This window comes from Haliaeetus albicilla, chromosome 12 (assembly GCF_947461875.1).
Source record: "Haliaeetus albicilla chromosome 12, bHalAlb1.1, whole genome shotgun sequence".
In the NCBI taxonomy this organism is placed as follows: domain Eukaryota; kingdom Metazoa; phylum Chordata; class Aves; order Accipitriformes; family Accipitridae; genus Haliaeetus; species Haliaeetus albicilla.
Genome location: NC_091494.1, coordinates 4,444,573 through 4,464,058, shown reverse-complemented (window position 1 = coordinate 4,464,058; position 19,486 = coordinate 4,444,573). Strand labels below are relative to the sequence as shown.

General features: G+C 51.2%; 1 long non-coding RNA gene and 4 other non-coding genes across 6 annotated transcripts; 4 read left to right on the top strand and 1 right to left on the bottom strand.

Annotated features, from left to right (window-relative positions):
- Positions 1-2,086: 2,086 nt before the first annotated feature.
- LOC138687967 (uncharacterized) lies at positions 2,087-7,700 on the bottom strand. 2 transcript variants are annotated; one of them, XR_011327007.1, is made up of 2 exons: positions 7,367-7,700; positions 2,087-2,374 (listed from the first exon to the last, which is right to left on the bottom strand). It is a non-coding gene; the product is annotated as an uncharacterized lncRNA (long non-coding RNA). The 2 variants fall into 2 exon arrangements; XR_011327006.1 differs by having other exon boundaries at positions 7,371-7,700.
- A 2,406-nt stretch (positions 7,701-10,106) lies between these two features.
- On the top strand, positions 10,107-10,188 carry TRNAS-AGA (transfer RNA serine (anticodon AGA)). Its single transcript has one exon. It is a non-coding gene; the product is annotated as a tRNA-Ser (tRNA).
- A 1,549-nt stretch (positions 10,189-11,737) lies between these two features.
- Positions 11,738-11,809, top strand: TRNAM-CAU (transfer RNA methionine (anticodon CAU)). Its single transcript has one exon. It is a non-coding gene; the product is annotated as a tRNA-Met (tRNA).
- Positions 11,810-15,205: 3,396 nt separating this feature from the next.
- Positions 15,206-15,277, top strand: TRNAG-UCC (transfer RNA glycine (anticodon UCC)). Its single transcript has one exon. It is a non-coding gene; the product is annotated as a tRNA-Gly (tRNA).
- A 978-nt stretch (positions 15,278-16,255) lies between these two features.
- TRNAL-CAG (transfer RNA leucine (anticodon CAG)) lies at positions 16,256-16,338 on the top strand. The gene has a single exon. It is a non-coding gene; the product is annotated as a tRNA-Leu (tRNA).
- The last annotated feature ends 3,148 nt before the right edge of the window (positions 16,339-19,486 follow it).

The window sequence follows — 19,486 nt, the reverse complement described above, 5'->3', positions numbered from 1 at the left end:
GTATCTCTAACTACTCCTGTGTAATCAGCATAAAAGCAACATTCTTCTCCTAGGGCTGCACAGAGCCCTCCTTGCTGTAGGAATAGGAGATCCATCCCTCTTCAGTGTTGTAGCACTACTTCTGACAGTGAGGTTAAAGATTTTTCTAATGCTGTTATTGATTTTTCTATTTTTTCTAAATCTTCAGCTACAGCAGCCCTTAAAGAACTAAATCCTTGTTTCTGTTGGATGAGCGAGGTGATTCCCGTCCCTGCTCCTACTGTCCCAATACCTAACAGTGTGGCTATTGTAATTGCAGTTATGGGTTCTCTTTTCACTCTTTTTCGTGTTTCAATATCCCAATAATCATAAATTACACTTTCTTGGTGATACAATATCCTCGGGATAATAGTGACTTGTATACAATATTCTTGAGAGGCATCAAACACACTTAGAGATACACACGGAGTAAGTCCCGTTTTTGAACATATCCATCGAGCTCCTTCCTGGGGAATAATCCACTTTTTGACAGTTTTTTGATGTTGGTATTAATGGAACTACACAGTGTTTGTTTTGCCTTAGGTACTGTACCTATACAGGCCCCTATTCCAGTAACATGTTGCATGGTTATTCCCTCCTTCCTGTTTCCTCAAGAGCATTGAGAAGGTGTAGTCTCTGAGCTCAAGTTATATGTGTCATTAATTCTAATTGCCTCATAAAAGGGTGGATTGACATCATAGCAAAGCCAACAACTCTCTGTTAAGTTTGATTTGGTATGATTTAAAGTTTGGTAGGTAGCTTGTATTATTGCCCGTAGAGGATTTGGCCGATTTCTTTCTCTTGGGATTCCTTCAATAATATCACTTCTTCCTATGGTTATATCATGTGTTGGGGGTACTATTTCGGGTTCCTTAACTATGGAATTAGGACCTACAGCCTGCGGACGTTTTATTTTTTCCTTCTTCATAAAAATAAGTATTCCCCTGTCGTTTCCCTGTTCCCAAAACCTTACTCCCCAGGTCTTACCAATCTTCCATGCATCGTGTTGGGGCTGCAATACTTGAATCGTTAAGTACTTACAATTACCAGGATTAGCTAAACCTCCCTCAAATCCATAAGTAGGCTTCTTACAGCCCGTGGGTCCCCTGTCAACTGTAAGATATTGGTCAGGAGTTTGGGCCTTCCAACCTCCCGTTGTTATAGTTTCACATCCCCAATAAGCACAATAATATTCCCCTGGATAGTTACAATAACTTTTTCCTGGGTTAGAACTGGGGCACCAATAGGTGGCTTTTGCATTTCCTTCTTCCGGTTTTTGCCGACATACATAATGATCTCCTATTAAGGTCTCAAATAATTCACAATTGGTAATAATAAACTTGGGTGCCCCAACGGCAACGGTAGTATTAAGAATTTTCTGATCATCCCATCTACTAAACGTCCACTTATAGGGTTGATGAGGGTTCTCGTTCCCACAGGCAGGTTTCGCCAGCATCGGTAACAGACTTATTATCCACATACCTAGATATAAGATTGAGAAAAGTGGTGTGGTCTTGCTCTTTCTATAAGCATTTCCAAATTTTTGACATTTAATTTGGTTTTTGGTTTTATTCCCCGAGGGAGATGAGAAACTTCGGGGTGGCCCTGAGGTTATTGGGTTTGGGAGTTGTGAGTCAAGGGGCCTCGTGTGCCGTTTCTGGAGGTGGTTCATCAACCTCAATCCCCACAGCAGTACGCCTCTGCCTTCTCCTCTGCCTACTCTGTTGCTTAGAGCAGCGAGGCGTACCATCTTCTCGGCAGCAGTCGTTATTTTTCAGGGGAACCTCCTTTGTCATATTTAGTCGACCTTGACTTATAGCTCTCCCAGCTCTTATCTTTCACCTCCCAGACTCCACACCTCACTCTGGCCACGGTCCGTCTGCAGGTTACATGTACGATTTTGGCCTTTGTTGGACAGGGCTCATTTGTATGGAAACAACACTTCTCGGGATTTATGCCTTTGGCAAAGATATCCCACCACTTTTGGGAGTCTTTTATAATTCTCCCGGTTGTTACTCCCACACATAATGCTTGCTCAGTTAGTTCCCGTTCGTAATTATAACATTCGTGGCAAATACCACTAGGGGAATACCCATAGGAGCAGTGGGTCCACCACTTTTCTCTACAGAGTTTACACCTGTAACATACAAAGGGATAACATATACAGTTAGGATCTTTACAAAAGATAGTCTCACTCATCCGCTTTTCTTCGGAACTTAATTTTCAAGCTGTCAGGGTCTCTGGTCGCCTCCCAGTGAGAACTCTGAATTGGTCCTTTGATTCTGCTTGCATGAGTCCACCCTCTTTCGGCAGTCCGGACTGCAGTATCTGTAGTAAGCAAAACAAGAAACGGTCCCTCCCAACAGGGAGTTAGAGATGACTCTTTCCAAGTTTTGATCAATACCTTATCTCCAGGCGTAATTTTGTGTATTGCAATATCTAAGGGTGGCCTCTGCACTATCAGTCCCTTCTTTATTAGTTCTTGCCGTCTCTTCATGAGTTCAATGATATACTCCTGTAAGAATTTTTCTTCTACCTTTGGGTGTTCGATTGGCATTTCTAGGTCATAGGGCATCCCATATAACATTTCAAAAGGAGAGATCCCAGTGTCTCCTCTGGGTTGTGTCCTTACATTTAATAGGGCTAATGGCAAGCATTTTATCCAATTCATTTTAGTTTCAATGATTAATTTAGTCAAATGTTTCTTAATTTCGCCATTCATTCTTTCTACTTTTCCTGAACTCTGTGGATGCCATGGGGTATGATATTCCCATTTAGTCCCTAAGGGATCCAAGGCCTCCTTGATAACCTTGGAGGTAAAATGGGGTCCCCGATCTGAATCAATTACTGCTATGTTTCCATACCGTGGTACGATGTTTTCCAGCAGTACCTTGACTACGGTTTTTGCAGTGGCTCGGGCTACCGGAAAGGCCTCCACAAAGTGGGTCAAATGGTCCACCAGTACTAGGAGATATCTGTATCTGCCCACTTTGGGAAGTTCGGTGAAATTGCTTTGTATTCTTTCAAATGGTCTTTTAGCCAGTTCACGCCCTCCTGGAACTCTTTCCCTGAGCTGATGCTTATTTACCCTTTGGCACGTTAGGCATTCCCCAACGATTTTCTTGGCTATATCGTATATTCCTATACACATATACTTAGTTCCGAATTGGTCTACCAATGCCTGTATTCCCCAATGAGTTTGCCTGTGAAATTCTCTCATTATTTTCCATGCCACCCGCTTTGGAATTACTTCTCTTCCATCAGGGAGAAACCATTTCCCTTCCTTTTCAATAACTCTTGCTTGTTTAAGTTTCTCCTTTTCTTGAGTGGTAAAACTCACGATACCATTGGCTTTTATTTGAGTCTGTGTTTGTTCCACTTCCCTTACGATTAGTAAGGCGGCTTTCTTTGCTTCTTCGTCAGCCAAATTATTTCCCCTTATTTGTTTATTGATACCCCTCTGATAGCCTTTTACATGTACTACTGCAATTTGTTTAGGTCCTCTTAGAGCCTTTAGAGTTTGTTTTATCAAGGCCTCATGTACTAGGCCTTTCCCTTGAGAGTTCACTAACCCTCGTTCTTCCCAAATTTTGCCAAATGTATGAACTACCCCGAATGCATAGTTGGAATCTGTAAATACTGTCCCTTGTTTATTTTCCAGTAACTGCAAAGCTCTTAGTACTGCACATAATTCACAAGCTTGGGCTGACCACGGTCGCATCGAGGGGGCCAGATTCTTTTACCTCTAGGGTGGTCCCATCTATTATCGCATACCCTGACCTTCGCTTCCCATTTACCATTCGTGATGACCCGTCTACAAATAATTTCAACCCATTCGGTAGTTCCTCTTCTTCCAAATCTTCTCTAATTTTGGTTTGGTGTTCTATTAATTGTATGCAATCATGAATTAAGTTCTCGCTTGGTTCCCCGTATAAGAACTGAGCTGGGTTTTGCAGGCTAGTTGTTTCAAGCTCCAACTTGGGGGAATGAATTAGGATACCCTCGTATTTCAACAGCCTGGCGTCAGTGATCCATTTGTCTGCCTTCTGCTGTAATACCCCCCGTACGTTATGAGGCGTATACACTTTCAATTCTCCTCCTAGAGTTACTTTCCCAGCTTCTTCAACTAAAAGGGCCGTGGCTACTACAGCTTGTAGGCAAGTAGGCCATCCCCTACTAACCGGATCTAATAATTTGGAAAAATAGCCCACGGGTTTCTTTCTTCCAGCCCATTCTTGGGTTAATACCCCAAAGGCTGTTCCTCCCTCTGAATTCACAAACAAATAAAACGGTCGTCTAATATCGGCTAAACTTAACACCGGAGCATTTACAAGGTCAGCTCTGAGGCTTTCTAGACTCTGTTCGTCCTCCTGAGTCCATTTTATTAATCCTACCCCTACTAATTTCTGATACAAAAACTTCACTTTGCTGCTATAATTTTCGATCCATTGTCTACAGTACCCTAAAAGTCCTAACAATTGCCTTATCTGTCTCTTACTTGTTGGTGCCTGGAGGGATAAAATACCATTCACTCGCTCAGGATCTAATTTCTTAGTTCCCTTACTTAGCCGGTGTCCTAAGTATTTTACTTCCTCTTCAGTAAACTGCAATTTAGACTTTGAAACCTTTAATCCCTTTAGGCCTAAAAAGTTCAATAATCTAATGCTCTCATTTCTAACAGCCTCCTGATCTTCCCCAGCTAACAACAGATCATCTACATACTGCACTAAAGTCACTTCTGGGTTTGATTCAAAAGTTTCTAATACTTGTTCTAGAGCTTGCCCAAACAAATTTGGTGATTCTGTAAACCCTCGTGGGAGTACAGTCCATCTTAATTGTTGTTTCCTATGGGTCTCAGGATCTTCCCACTCAAAGGCAAAAGAAGCCCTACACTTCTCCTTTAGAGGGCAGGCCCAAAATGCGTCCTTTAAGTCTATTACACTATACCATTTTAATTCAGGGGAGAGTTGACTTAGTAAAGTATATGGATTGGCTACCACTGGGAATCTAGTAATAGTCCTCTTATTCACTTCTCTTAGATCCTGTACTAAACGGTAGGACCCGTCCGATTCCTTTATGGGCAGAATGGGGGTATTGTGTGGTGACATGCAAGTTTTTAATAATCCCTGCTGCAACAACCTTTCGATCACTGGTTGTAGTCCATATCTGCCCTCTTGTGACATGGGATATTGTTTGACTCTAATTGGAACTTCTGCGTTCTTAATGGTGACTTCAAAGGGAGCAATGTCTAATCGTCCTACTGACTCCGGGGTATACCATACTTCAGGACTGATTTTAGCTTCATCCTCTGTTGTCAAAACACACAATTTTACCGCTATTTCTCTGTTCTTTATTTCTAAGTTAATTCCTAACTCAATCATTAGATCTCTTCCTAATAAATTGTATTCTGCTTCAGGTACTAACAAAAGGGATCCTATTCCAATTTGAGATGGAGTTTCTATTTCCACTCCTTTTATTATTGGTACCTGAAACGGTTCCCCTTTTGCTCCTATTACTTGTAATTTCTCCGAGGACAGTGTGCATCCTCGGGGCACTAACTGGACAGTAGATCTTTCTGCCCCAGAGTCCACAAGGAACTCTACTTCTTGATGCTGGGGACCTAATTTTAATTTTATCAAGGGCTCTGTTTTCCTAGAGGTCCCCAGCAAATAGAGCCCCTGACCCCCCTAATCTTCTTTAAACATTCGTTCATCCTGTATACGCTTTCTGCAATTCCTCCTCATGTGTCCTTTCCTTTGACAGTGAAACACTCAATCTGTCTCGAATTCTTTATGTCACCCTGGCTTCCCTGAGGACTTTCTTTTGGCCCTTGGGCACTACATCCCCCCATACAGGATGCTATTCCTCTCTGTCCTTCTCGGACAGCTGCCACCAAAAGCCTTGCCTGCTTCTTCTGAATCTCTTCCTCCCTTCTCACATACACTTTCTGAGCTTCCCTCAACAGCTCATCTAATCCTCGCTCCTGCCAATCTTCCAACTTTTCCAGTTTCTTTCTAATGTCTACCCATGATTTCGCCACAAGCTGAGTTTTTAACAGGGCTTGCCCCACCGGAGTGGCAGGATCCAGCCCGGAATAGAGCTGCAGATTCTTTCTCAATCTCTCTAACCATTCAGTGGGGGGTCTCATCTCTCTTCTGGTGTTCACTAAATGCTTTGTTAATATTCTGTCCTCGGGGAACAGATTCCTTAATGAATGCCTTGAACAATTATAGTACGCAGAGCTGCCATATGGGTTCTATGTTCCGCATTCTGGTTATCCCAGTTTGGCCGCTGTAGTGGCCATTTAATATCTGCGCCTGGACCGTGTTGGTGTTGCTGATCCCAAACTCTCATTCCTGCTCTTCGAATCATTTCCCTTTCCTCTACTGTGAATAGTATACCTAAAACTGCCTGCAACTCTTCCCAGGTATATACATTAGGACCCAAAACCTGGTCTAACCTTTCGGATACTCCCAAGGGGTCTTCTAAAAGGTTCCCCATCTCCTTCTTGAATTCCCTTATATCTCCGGAATTCAAGGGTACCGGCACAAATCCCATGCCAGGTTGTGGGCCCCCCATAGCTATTTCTCTTAAGGGGTATAGTCTTTCCTCTGACTGCTCTTTCCTCCTAGTCTGACTCCTTGTCATCCTCCGAATCTCTTCAGGGGAACTAGGAGAGCCTAAGTCTGGGTCTGGGACTGTCGGGGGAAAGGAGGAAGGGGGGGGTTGGGCCAGGCGCGAGTTCAGGGGGAACATAAGGGGGAGGAGGTGTGGGAAGCTCTTCGAGGTTTTTAGGTTTTTTCCTATGATTCTTTTCACTTAGAGCGAACACATGGATTCGGGTATCTAATCTTATCCATAAACTAGCATATTCACTCTCTTCTAAACTAAAGGGTTCCTTAGAATTTACATATATGTTTAGGGCCTGACATATCCAATCCTCAAATGTCCCAAAAACAGGCCAAAATACCCGATCTCTTCTGATTTGTTTACCACCCCACACCTGCATGCAATAATATATCATTTTTTCTCTGCTTTTGCCTTGTCTGGGTGGCCAGTCATCCCAATGGGCAATCATTAATCCTAGAGGGCTGTCTGGCGGTATGTCGGGTAACCTCACCTTGGGGCCCCTCATGGAGTCAGAAGGCTTGCTTTTCTTCTGCCCCATCTTCCAAAGTGCCTTCTCACACACACACACACACGCACCCCTCATTCGTGGCTCACGCCCTTGCGGGCAATGAGAACTGCACTACAAGAGGGTCCGCACTCACTTCGCTCCTTCCGGGAGCGTCTCGTTCATGCGCACTTCGGGAAACCCACCCCGACCGAACGGGAACGCTTTCAATACTCACTTAACCTGGAGTCTTCGTCTGGATCTTCGTGCACGAAAATTACGGGGTACTGCAGTGTTCTTTTGCCTGCTTGCCAAATTTAGGGTTCGGAGGTAAGGGTCTTGGAAAGGATATCGTCCACTCCGGGGCCATACAAGGATGGGGCGCCTCCCCAGAGTTTAGATTCTGAACCAAGTTAACCTTATCTGAGTCACGGCACCAAATTTGTTATAAGCGGCGACGAAAAATTGTACACCAGCCCATGGGTAATCCAATCAAAGTTTATTGAAGCAAGCGGCAAACAGGCAAAACAGCGCTGGGCGGCCGGGGAGTCTCCGCTCTACCAACGGTGCGCCCCCCCCCCCCCCCCTTCAGCGTCCCCTTTTTATAGTTTTTTTGTTGCCAGGTTAGAGTCCAGAGTCTGGGCCCACGTGGGCTTGTTTAGTATCTTCTGCGATTGCACGCTTTGTTGCTGGGGGAGTCCTGGGATGAAGGCTGTAGTCTTCTTCTGTGTTTCTTGTCATCTGGAGCATGCGTACTGTAAAATACCTCCTCATGAGGCATTGAAAGCTAATACATCTTGTTCACTTAGCAAGACATTGCCGTTACAAAGTTTCCAACCGAACCTGCTTGCAAAGGCTAAAACTGCCTTGCAAAAACGAACACATTGTGCAAGGCTTACAGAACAGGTTTGATCAACAAACACGTAAATTTATCACATGTCCCTTGACCACCACCTAGGCATTATTGATCTTCATCTGTACCCTGCCATGGCAGCATGCTTTTCTTGCCAGGTGCAACCACCAGCAGCAGCAGCAGGTGCAGTTCTGTGCCAGGCCAAAAAAAGCCTCCCTCCTGGCTCCTGTACCACCACTGCAGTGAGGAGCCCAGCCCGGAGCCCTCCCAACAGGCAGAAAGCACTGGCCTCAGTTGGTCTCAAGGCTGCAAGGAGGCAAGGGGACTGGCTTGAAACCCCAGGGGAAAGCTGGGCATTTTCTGAGCACAAGAGCCTGCCTGCAGAAGATGTAAGGCACCCACCCTGGAGCCAGCCTGAAGAGACATCTGTCTGCCTTGGCCAGGAATCAAAGCTGGGTCAACGGCTTGGAAAGCAGCTGTGCTCACTAATATTCCAGCAATGCACCTGTGGGCAGTGCTGCCTCCTGCTCCTCCAGATCAGAGCCTGGCCAGCCTCCTGCTCCTCCACTCCACAGACTGGCTGGCCTCCTCCCTCCAGCCCCCTGCACACACACTTCCTCAAGCCACTCCTCATGCTCAGCCTCTCGACTGCAACCACCTCCCACCCTTGCTCTGTGTGGTGGGTTGACCCTGGCTGCATGCCAGGTGCCCACCAAAGCCACTCTATCACTCCCCCTTCTCAGCTGGACAGGGGGGAGAAAATAGAACAAAAGGCTCGTGGGTCAAGATAAGGACAGTTTAATAAAGTGAAAGCAAAGGTTGCGCGTGAAAGCAAAGAAAAACAAATGATGTTATTCTCTACTTCCCATCGGCAGGCGATGTCTAGCCACTTCCTGGGAAGCAGGGCTTCAGGACGCATAGTGGTTGCTCCGGAAGACAAAAATGCCCCCCTTCCGTCTCCCTTTACTTAGCTTTTATATCTCAGCTGACATCATATGGTATGGAATATCTGTTTGGTTAGTTTAGGTCAGCTGTCCTGGTTATGTCCCCTCCCAAGATCTTGCCTTGTCCCAGCCTGCCATTGAGGGGGGGGCAAGAATGTTGGAGAGACAGCCTTGATGCTGTGCCAGCACTGCTCAGCAGTAGCCAAAACACTGGTGGGTTACCAACACCTTTCTAGCTACTGAATGCAGAGCACAGCGCTATGAGGGCTGCTATGGGGAGTATTAACTCCATCTCAGCCAGACCTAATACACTCTGCATGCAGTCAGACACTGCCAGGTACACCCCCGCCACACTGCCTCCTTAATGCCATTTTCCTGCTCCAGAGCCAAGACAGAAGGGGAGCCACTTTCATCTGGTGGTGTAAATTACCGCTTTTGTGGATCGTTTGATATTTTGGTCCATGCTCAGGAACTGGACAATGCTTGCAGTGGTGGAAAAAAGCTCTGCACGTACCTATTCCACCAAATCAAGCTCTCCCCAGTCTCCCTCTAAGTCACCCACACCCCCATTTATTCTCCCTTTGCCCCTCCACCCTTTTGCTCAGCCAGTCTCTACCTCGCCCTTTCCATGGATCTCTCCCACTCTCGCAAACCATTGCCCCTACACACCAACAACCTGCACGGCGGTCATGGTCTTTGTTCAAGGGCTGATACCGCCCTAAGTCCCCAAGAGGCTGGAAGTGCTGCCGGGAGATCACCATCTGCCCTGCAGCAGTGTCCCCACCGTAGTGCTCACAGCAGGCTTGGAGGCCCCCTCAGATAAATCTGAGAAGCAAAGTGGGGTCTAATATCTCACCTCACGCTGGTTGTCTCCACACAGCTGCCTTCTCTTCTTCCCTGGAAGCAGCAGAGACACCAGCTGGGGGGTGAAACCATCCCCCCCTCCCGTGGCAGGATATCCCAGATGCCCGGCTGAGGACAAGGCGCTGGGAGCTTCAGCTGTAGCCCCTGGGGTTAAGCCTCTCAAGGCCTCTGCAAGGCTGGCAGCAGGTGCCCGTCATGCTCAGTGCAGGTCCCAACCGCAAATCTTCGAGTGGAGCCTAGCCCTGAAACTCCCAGGGAGCCGGGTGTCATTGCACAGGGCACGTGATCAGCAGGGCAGAGAGGCTTGGAGCAGGTAGTTGTGGCCGAGTGGTGAAGGCGATGGACTAGAAATCCATTGGGGTTTCCCCGCGCAGGTTCGAATCCTGCCAACTACGGGGCGCAGTCCCCTTTTGGGCTCCCTGCAATTGACCACGCTGCAGCCAGCAGTGGGACTCAGCTCCACACTGTGCCTGGTGCCCAGGGAGACAGTGAAAGCCCCTTGCCTACAGCACTTGTCCTCGCTCCCCCACCCCACCCCCCCCCGAAATTCCTGGATGAAAGGGAAATCCTGCTCCCGTTGACAAGGGAGGCATGTTGGGGAAGAGAATGGACCAGTGCCGAGTACCAGCCATGACAAGTGGTCCAACGTTGTTGGCTCCTGAGCAGAACTTAAGAGCCTGATCTCACCTCAGACCTCATGCAGAACAACCCTACCAGCTGTCTGTCCTCCCTAGGCCTGAACCTACAGCAGCTCACCTCCAAAGACAGCCTGCACAGCATGGCCCTCATTGCTAAAGATGAAGGGGAGGCACCTCCTGGATCTGAGATCTTGCCAGCACTCACAAAGTGCCCCTCACTTTAGGTCTCACAAAGGCAGACTGGTGTGGAGCAGCAGGCAAGGGGTGGGGGTGGGGGGAAGAGAAGGGGCCAGCGCCAACTATGAGCTACAGAATGGGGGAGCACAGCACAGCACAGCACTGGCAGGGCAAGGCCCTCACCGCTGGTGTGAAAGGCAAGGCGCCAACTGCTAGACAACTTGCTTAGAAGAACGAACACTGCCTAGGACTAAGGGCTTTTACCTCAGCGTCAACGTCACCTGACGACCCAACCTAAACTGGTTGCAGATGATAAACCAATGGAAGACTGGTCTTTCAAAAAAGACCCGGGTATACAGCCACGGCCAGAACAGCAATCAACGTAAATCGAGTATAAAGCCCCTCCACCTGCACAGGACGTTGGTTTAGAACAATGAAGATTAACACCCCACCGAGCATCTGTCCACGCCACCTGCCCGGGAGAAGCACATACTGATCTGGGGAGCAATAGTAACTGATTAGCCCACCCCTTAACATGAGTAATTTGATTGGTCGACACAACTGTATTGTAAACATATACCAACCCTGCTTTCCTCTATCTCGGGGTCCTCCATGCATTAGGCTGGGCCACCACTACATGCACAGCCAAATTAGGAGGATTAATTCCCTTGGTAATTCTACGCTTGGTAATGCTAAGCGTCCTTGTCTCCCTCCTCGGCTGGCAAAGAACGGATGTTGACACCGGGCACAATCCCACAGCCCCCTGGGCGTTGGCTTTCTGGGCAGGGTGGCAGCCCTCCTGAGCTCGCTGGAGAGCAGCTCCCGTCTGCCCTGCAAAGCAACAAGGCTGCCCCCTCGCTCCGGGGTTTCTTCCAGTGCCTGCAGAGCCAGCTTGGGTGACCAAGAAGAAAGTCCCCATGCAGGGTTATGGGCAGGAGATGTGGGGAGAAGGGCAAGGCAAGGCCCTTGAGCTGCCCCCCCAGGCCCAAAGGAGGTGAACTTTCCAGAGAGCCCATTTTCTGGCCCGCGTGAGGGCACAGGACAGAGGAAGGGAAAGAGGCATGAGGGCTGGCAGCGCCAGGGAGCATCAGGCAGGGCCGTGGGAGGTGCCGGCAGAGGTGCTGGGGGGAGCAGAGTGGCGCAGCGGAAGCGTGCTGGGCCCATAACCCAGAGGTCGATGGATCGAAACCATCCTCTGCTAACTGGCCCTTTTTTTCCCTCCTCCTGACAGCTGCTGCCTCTCCCAGCAACTTTTGACCTGCACTGCTCTAGCTCTCTGGGCACCCATGGCCACGGCCCTCCTGTTCCCTCAGCCCCTTCTCTCTGCCACTGCCACCTTCTTTCTCCTTTGCCTTCTTAGGAGCCAGCACTCCCATAGTGCCCCTCGCCAAGGCAGACGGGTGGCTGTGGAGCAGCAGGCAGAGCTCCCCCCACAAGGAAGTGGGTGGCCTGGGGACACAGGCATTTCTCCCTTCCCATCCAGCAGCTCAATCCCAACTTCCCAGCTGCAAGCAGGGACCTCCAGGAATCTGCAGGTGGGGAGGAGGAGGACAAGGCTGCTGCTACTTTGGCAAACACCAATGCAATCAGCTTGACCATCTGGGGGGTTTCTCCATCCTAGTCTGTTTGCTGCCGTGCTCACTCGCAGCTCCAGCCAGGAGCAGGGCTGAGTAGGTATTCCCAGTGGGCACTGTATTGGCCATACGTGGCTAGGTGTTGGCAGTGGTGGGGAGAGGGGCTGCTGCAGGGTGGCCTCTGTGGGGAAGAGCTAAGGGGCTGCCCTGCACCACACACACAGCTGGTTCCAGGGGCCTCCACAACACTGAGCCATCTGCAAAGCTTGTGGCACCCAGGGCACCCATGCTGGCTGGAGCAGGTGGATACTCCTGAAGGAACTGCAACCTGCGGAGAAGGCACGCCAGTGAAGACTTCCCCTGACGGGCCTGAAGCCTGTGGAAGAGCCCACGCTGAAAGAGATTTTCCTGTTCAGAAGCGCAGCATGGGGAGAACCCATGCTGGAGTAGTCTGCAGTGAAGGAGTGCAGCTGAGCCTGGAAAAATTGGGAGGCATGGCGGTGTTTTCTTTGTCTTTTATTGCTCACTACAAGACAAAGCACACACATAGCCCGAGTCTTTCCCTCTCTTCTGGCTGCTCAGGACTGGAATTCAGTGCTGGACACCCACCCCCTCACTCCCACGTGCACATCAGCAGGTGCTCTGAACCCTAGACTGTACCACAGGTCTGTGCAGAATCCATGCCTGGAGCCCAGGCCTGGTTTGTCCAGTGTCCTGCTCCAACCCTGGGCAGTCCCTGATGCCAATCCACTCTCCTCACTGGCTAGTGCAGCTTGAGATCTCCTAGCAAATACCCCTCTCACACACACACACACACACACAAACACCTCCCGACCCCCCCCGAAAACCAGAAAAGCACAGTCTGACAGAAATGAGCTAGGAGTAGAACGCAATGAAAACAAGACCAATCGCATTCTTGCTCTTCATGGGGTGCAAAGGGTTTCCAGGATGAGTTGCTCCTTCCGCTTCCCAGGGATCGAGGAGAGGCGAACCAGCCTGCTGTTGCCCCCATTCTCCTTTGTGCCTTTTGGGAAGATAGGAGTGACAATGACTTTCTTCCAGGACTCAGGAACCTCTCCCAGTTGTCACGACCTTTCAAAGATAATGGAGAGTGGCCTCTTCTATGGGTCTTTCTTCCTGGAAGTGCTTCGCGTGCTGGCAGCAGGAAGATAGCACAGGTATCTGCAGGTGAGCTCCCTGCTACCTGAGTACCTGACTGGCCAGAAGCCAGAAGATCGTTTCCATGTTGACTGTGAGGTGGCCTCTGGCTCTGCAGGCAATGGGCCATCCAAAGGAATAGCGCTTGTGCTAAGTGCTCGTCTTCATTCCAGAGTGGATACCGCTGCACGGTATATCTTTTTATATCCAAACACTTCTTGGTCCAAAGGAAGTGAACAGTCCCTGAGAGGGAGATCTGAGAACATGCGGGCATGACAGTGTCAAAAATGGCCGTCCGGCAATCACAAAGCAGTAGGAGAGCCCACGGGGAATGACGCTGTCAGAAGTTGCCTCTTCCCTTTGTTTAGTGAGTGGGGGCTTCCTTGCCCGATGTGCTTCTGGGTACACAGGTAGGGTTGGCTGGTCCTGGCAGCCAATCACAGGTCTGCCTGAGAGCAGGTGGGTACAACGGGGTCCAGAAATGGCTGTCAGCCAATCACAGAGCAGTAGGAAAACATGGTGGTTATGGTGCTTGTTAAGAAAATGGCAGCTGAAAGAAAATGGTGCCCCCCGTGTATGCAGGGGAAGGTACGTCCCGGTCACGTGTACTTCATCATTCATCAGTGCCGGCATGGGCATTCACCAAAGCAATCATCCATCACCAAAACCAGTGGCAGCACAAGGCAGATTTTAGCCCAGGAACAGGTAATGCGCGGAGTCCTGCAACACAAATTGCTTACTGATTGCTGAGCTACTACTACACATGTCTACAAGCTACGGACATATCCAGTGCCTAGGAAGAAACCCAGGCTGGTTGCTGTGCCTTTTTAATTCAACCAAAGGCTACATCATGCAACCACACATTAGCCCAGGACAGCGTGATTGTGACTCCGGTTGGGGCAGCCTCCGACCACGCTACCTCAGCGTTATGCCCTCTGGTATTCCCCATGGGCACTGTATTGGCTACACATGGCAAGGTTTTGGTAGTGGAGGAGTCAGGGGGTGCTGCAGAATGGCCTCTGTGGGAAGAGATAACGGGCTGCCCTGTGTCAGACACAGCCAGTTCCAGCTCCGCAGTGGACCCACCGCACAAGACAGCTGAGCCGTCGTCAACATTGGTGGCCCCTCTGTGAAAACATATTCCAGAAAGGGCAGAAAACGCCGGGCGGAGAGAGGTGGGAGGAAAAAAAAGAGTGGGTAAGAGCAGAGACACATCCTGCTTGGACAGGTAAAGGAGTCTGGTGTGAAGCACTGAAGTTGTCCCGGCACAGGGGAGAGGAAAGGCGGTGTTTTATGTTTGTCTTTTTGTTTCTCGCTACTTGCATCTGCTTTAAGTGTCCAAGAATTGATTTTGCCCAAGTCAAGCCTGATTTTCCCACAAGAGTTTTGCTAAGCCATGTCCGTGTGTTTATCTTGAGCCATGAGATTTCTCATTGTGTTTTCAGTGCTCTGCATCGCCCTGCGGGTGGGGAAAGTAGTGAGCAGCTGGGTGGGCGTTTGTCTGTGCTTAAACCACCACAGGTACGTACCCGCAAACGCACATGCACCTGCATAGCACGTGCGCAGCTGGCCCACATGCGAACGCAGATGGGGAGCGTGACCATTACCAGCAGCCAGCAGCTGGAGTTTCCGTAGCCAACAGCTCACAGGCAGAGAAGCACACCCAGGTGCCAGCAGGTTGAGGTCGTGTGTATGTGTGCAGGGGGCTGGAAGGAGGAGGCGGGATAGCCTGTGAAGCAGAGGAGCAGGCAAGAGGGCAGTTGGTGACCTGGCAGAGCAGGAGGCAGGCAAGAGTGGGACGTAGAGGAGCAGGAGGGAGGCCAGGCTCTGGGCTGGAGGAGCGGGAGGCAGCAGTGCATGCAGGAGCGTTGGTGGTATAGTGGTGAGCATAGCTGCCTTCCAAGCAGTTGACCCGGGTTCGACTCCTGGCCAACGCAGACCAACTTTTCTTCTGCCTGGCTCCACAGTGCCTTCCCCATTTAGCAACAGCGGGCTGCAGGGGCTGCTTTGTACCATTCTGAGATTCTCAGGCAGTGTTGAAGCACTGCAGCAGGTGCCCGGAGAACCTTGGGATTCTCCATGCCTGGGTGTCACACTCAAGTTTCAGTGGGGCTCAGGCACTGAGTCACCTGCTCTAGCTTTGGGGCTAGCCCTGCTTTAGGCAGGCATTTGGACTAGTGACCGCCTGAGATGCCTTACAGTCTACCTCCTTCCATGAAGCAACAAGTCCCAGAGAGATCTGTGCCCTCCTTCCTCCTCTGCACCATGGGCAGTAAGTGAGCCTCTTCCCCACAGGAATGGGGGAGCTCAGTCGTTGCTCTGCACTTGGCGCATCCTCTGTGCTTTCACCATGACTCTCCAGCCCCTTTCCCACAGACTGGCTCCTCGAGATCGGCACAGCACTGACCCCGAGGTTGGTGTGGCACAGCCCTCCTTGCCCAGCCTTCCCAGCTCCGAGGAGGGAAGAAGGAAGCACCCTTGTTGCCCCAGGAACCGTCCATGAGGCAGCGCTGCAGGCCAAGTGCTTGGCTTGCCATCCCCTGAGGCTCTGGAGGGAATGGAGGAAGTCACGGGGAAGGTAGACGTGTGCCTGGAGCCCTTCACAGGACATTGGCGTGCGTAGAGCCGTAATTCACTGACGGTTCCTTTGGTTGCTCCCCTGAAGGAGTGCCTTGGGCTTTGGGAGATGTGTCGGAAGTGTGCTGCCCCTGTGCTGGGTACTCCAGTTCCATGTGGTACAAAGCGCGTGTAGGAGCTGCGGTCGCCAGTCCACAGCCCTTGGTGGGAGCAAGGCAAGGGTGCTCCCAGGATACAGCTCCCCCTGCAGCAGTGCCAGGAGGAGGCTGGCTGAGGTGGGCTGGCTCTGGCAGCTGCGAGGGGGTAGAGTGGCAGAGTCAATGCTCACTGAAATGGTGGTCAGGATGGCCGAGTGGTCTAAGGCGCTGCATTCAGGTTGCAGTCTCCCTGGGAGACGTGGGTTCGAGTCCCACTCCTGACAGGCATGTCTTTGTCTTGCTTTCCTTCCCCCCCAAGGGGATGGCCTTGCTCCTCTAGGCATTCTGTGGGTTAGGTCTTGCTGCATATCCCAACCGCCACCACTGCTGGTGGCTGAACAGAGAAATGCTGCCAGAGAGCTGTCTCTATGCTGTTCCTTTTTCCACTCTCCCCTACAAAACGTGCGCTCTGCATGCCTCTCGCCTAGAATGTGGACCTTTTGGCATTCTTCAAACATTCACCCACAAAATCCTCTCTCCCTGCTTCCACTTTCCCCTCCAACAACCCTTCTGGTTGGAGGGCATTTCAGGGAGTCAGAGAGTGCATCCTCCTGCTTCAGGCAGGCTCCCACCAGCTGATCAGTTCCTTGTCCTTTCGGGTCATAAAATACCTTGAGGACAGACATTTCACAGCCTCTCTGGACCCCTGTTCCCATGCTTAGGCACCCTCCGGGTGATCATTTGTGTTTGTGTAGCCAGTCACAACCTGCCTGCTCAACTTCTGACCATGGCACTCATCCTCCAGCCATCGCAGTAGCCTCCTGGAAGGCACCAGGAGGCTCCTATTAGATGCCCGCTAAGCATTTTCTTCTCCCAGCTGAGCAAGCCTTGGGTCCTCAGCCTCTCCTCACAAGGCCAGAGCCCCCTGCCTCTGACTATCCTAGGGATCCTCCGCGGAACTTGCTCCAGTTTATCATCACCTTTCCTTGGTTCCCCAGATAGTCCTTCTTCCCCTGTTTTGGAGATGGGGCAACTTTTCCCTCTCCTTAGTCATCAGGGAGCTCCTCTGCCCTCTGCTCCCAAAGCTGGAGAGCCCCTGCGATGCATCCTTCCCTCTTTCAGGCCCAGTGGCACACTCTGTTGGTGGCAATCCAGGATGTGGCATTGACCAGCAGGATTTCAACCCAGAAAGTTTCCCTGAGCTGGCAGTTCCTCACCAGCAAACACGGACAGCACCAGTGGGAAGAGGGACAGGTGGGAGTAAAGGCCCACCAGTAAGAGGCCAACAGGGGCGTGGCAGGCTCTCTCCAACACTGCTGACAGGACAGAGGCATCCTCACACAATCCCACCCCAGGCTGCACGAGCACTGGTGGCATTTTTCAGAAGGACCGCAGTCAGGAAGTATGAGCCACAGAAGAGGTCCTCCTGTGCACACAGGAAGAGGAAGAGGAAGAGGGGACATGCACAGGGTGGTATCAGAGCATGCCGGATCATGTCAGGATTGAGGGAGATGCTGAAGGAGCTGGGATTGTTCATCCTGGAGAATAGACGGTGAGGGGGCTTCTGCTATATGAAGGTGGCTCTCTGGCTTGCCAAGGCCTGCCCTGGGCCAGAAAGTCCTTGGGAGTGCAGGACACAGGAGTGGCTTGGCCTCCTGCGTGAGCCAGCCTGGCCTGAGCTGCAGCTCCCAGGGGCTGGGGAGCTCTGGGAGATCTCTGGCTGCCCATTGAAGCCTGTAAGGGGGGCACAAAGCGTCCTCCTCGCAGTGTCCCGCAGGGAGGAGCAGCATCGGATGCTACAGTGGACGGAACATTTGCCGTGACCTTGGGGAAGCAAACAGTCTGGGGACAATGGCAGCCCCAGGAGGCAGTGCTGCCAGGAAGGAAACCAAGGACAAAATGCCCCGAGCAAGGAAGCTGCCTTGTGGGCACTGGCCCACACAGCCCACCGGACCAGAACCCTTTCTCCCCGAGTGCTGGGTGAGACTAGCAGAGCCCCAGGAAGACCCTCCACTGCTTGGAGAAAGGCTGTCTCAGCCCCAGAAGGGACATCCCTCCTCCTGCAGCGGCACAGCATCTGCATGGGAAAGGGCTGTCCCTTTCCCCGTGCTCCAGCCCCTGGAGTGGGGGGTCCCTCCACCTCTTTGCAAGACCTTCAGAGACTGGGCCCTGCTCTTGCTGCTCCCAGACGCTCCTCCCACCCTGCTCGGTCCTGCAGATCCCAGGGATGGATGAGGAAAGCCCTCAGCAATGCTACTTCTCTGGGACATGCTTTCAGATTTGTGACTCTGTGGAAATTTAACCCTTCTCCAGTGTCTCACGCCCTCTCTGAATGTAACTTGCCATTTGAAATCTTAGGCTTGGGCACGGCAGCCTGGTCTGTCCTGTGGGTTCAGAAGTACCAGCTGCCAGCCCAGTGCTTTGGGCAGTCCAAAGGTACCAGGCGGTTGCGTCCTCAGTGTCCTGGGCTAAGCCTGAGATCTAGTAGAGTGTCCCCGCATGTGTTTCCTCCTGTCTGACTGCTGGGAGGAAGGGCCCTGCTCTCAACACACAGACTCAAACCCTGGCACAAGGAGGATAGCTCCAGTGCAGCTTCTCCCCACTGTGTGCATGGACCCTTGGCCAGGTGGACCCTGGGCATGTGGGAGAGCTGCCTTGAGCTAATAGTAGAATGCACCTAAGTCTGGACCAGTCTGGAGCAGCCTCAGGAGAGAAAACCCTCATTCTCACTGAGGGAAGGGCCGCTTTGGGGCAGAAGGGGACAGCGTGTCCTGCAAAAGAGGACCGGGGTCTGAAGTCAGCCAGGACTGTCCCAGCAGAGGAAGGCAGTCCAGCTTGTGCAACCCATAACAAGCTGCCTTGGGTCCTTCTGCCAGCTCTTCCCTCTGTTGAACCACATCCCCTGCCCTCTCTCTTGGCCGCCCCCTTTGGCAAGGTCAGGAGCTTGGCTAGGACCGCAACCAAGAGTAAGGATATGTGGTTAACGGCTGCTTAGTATGAGGTACAAGGTGAGAACAGGACAGGCAATAACTTACAGAGGCAGACTGGGAGGCTGTCCAACATGGGGGTGAAGGGAGGCAGCAGCAGAGACCGCAAGTGCAAGCATGGAGCCACAGATCGCTGAGCCACGAATGTAGTCTGCAAGGTGCAACGTTGAAGAGGTTAAGCTGGAAAATTCATAAACAAGTCTAACGAGGAAAAAGCAAGATTCTCCCAGGTTACCAGCCTGGGCCTTGTAAGAGAGGGCATGCCAGGCTTGCACAAAGTGCTCTGCCACTCCCTTGAAAGATCCTGTGAGCAGAGGGTGGCCTGGTGGCCCTGAAGAAGGCTGCACTTGGTGATGCCCAGGGAGATGGAGAGACTGCCAGGCTCAGCCAGGAGCACGTGGCTCGGCAAGGGTGGCCACAGGGGAAAGACCATGCCTGTCCAGGA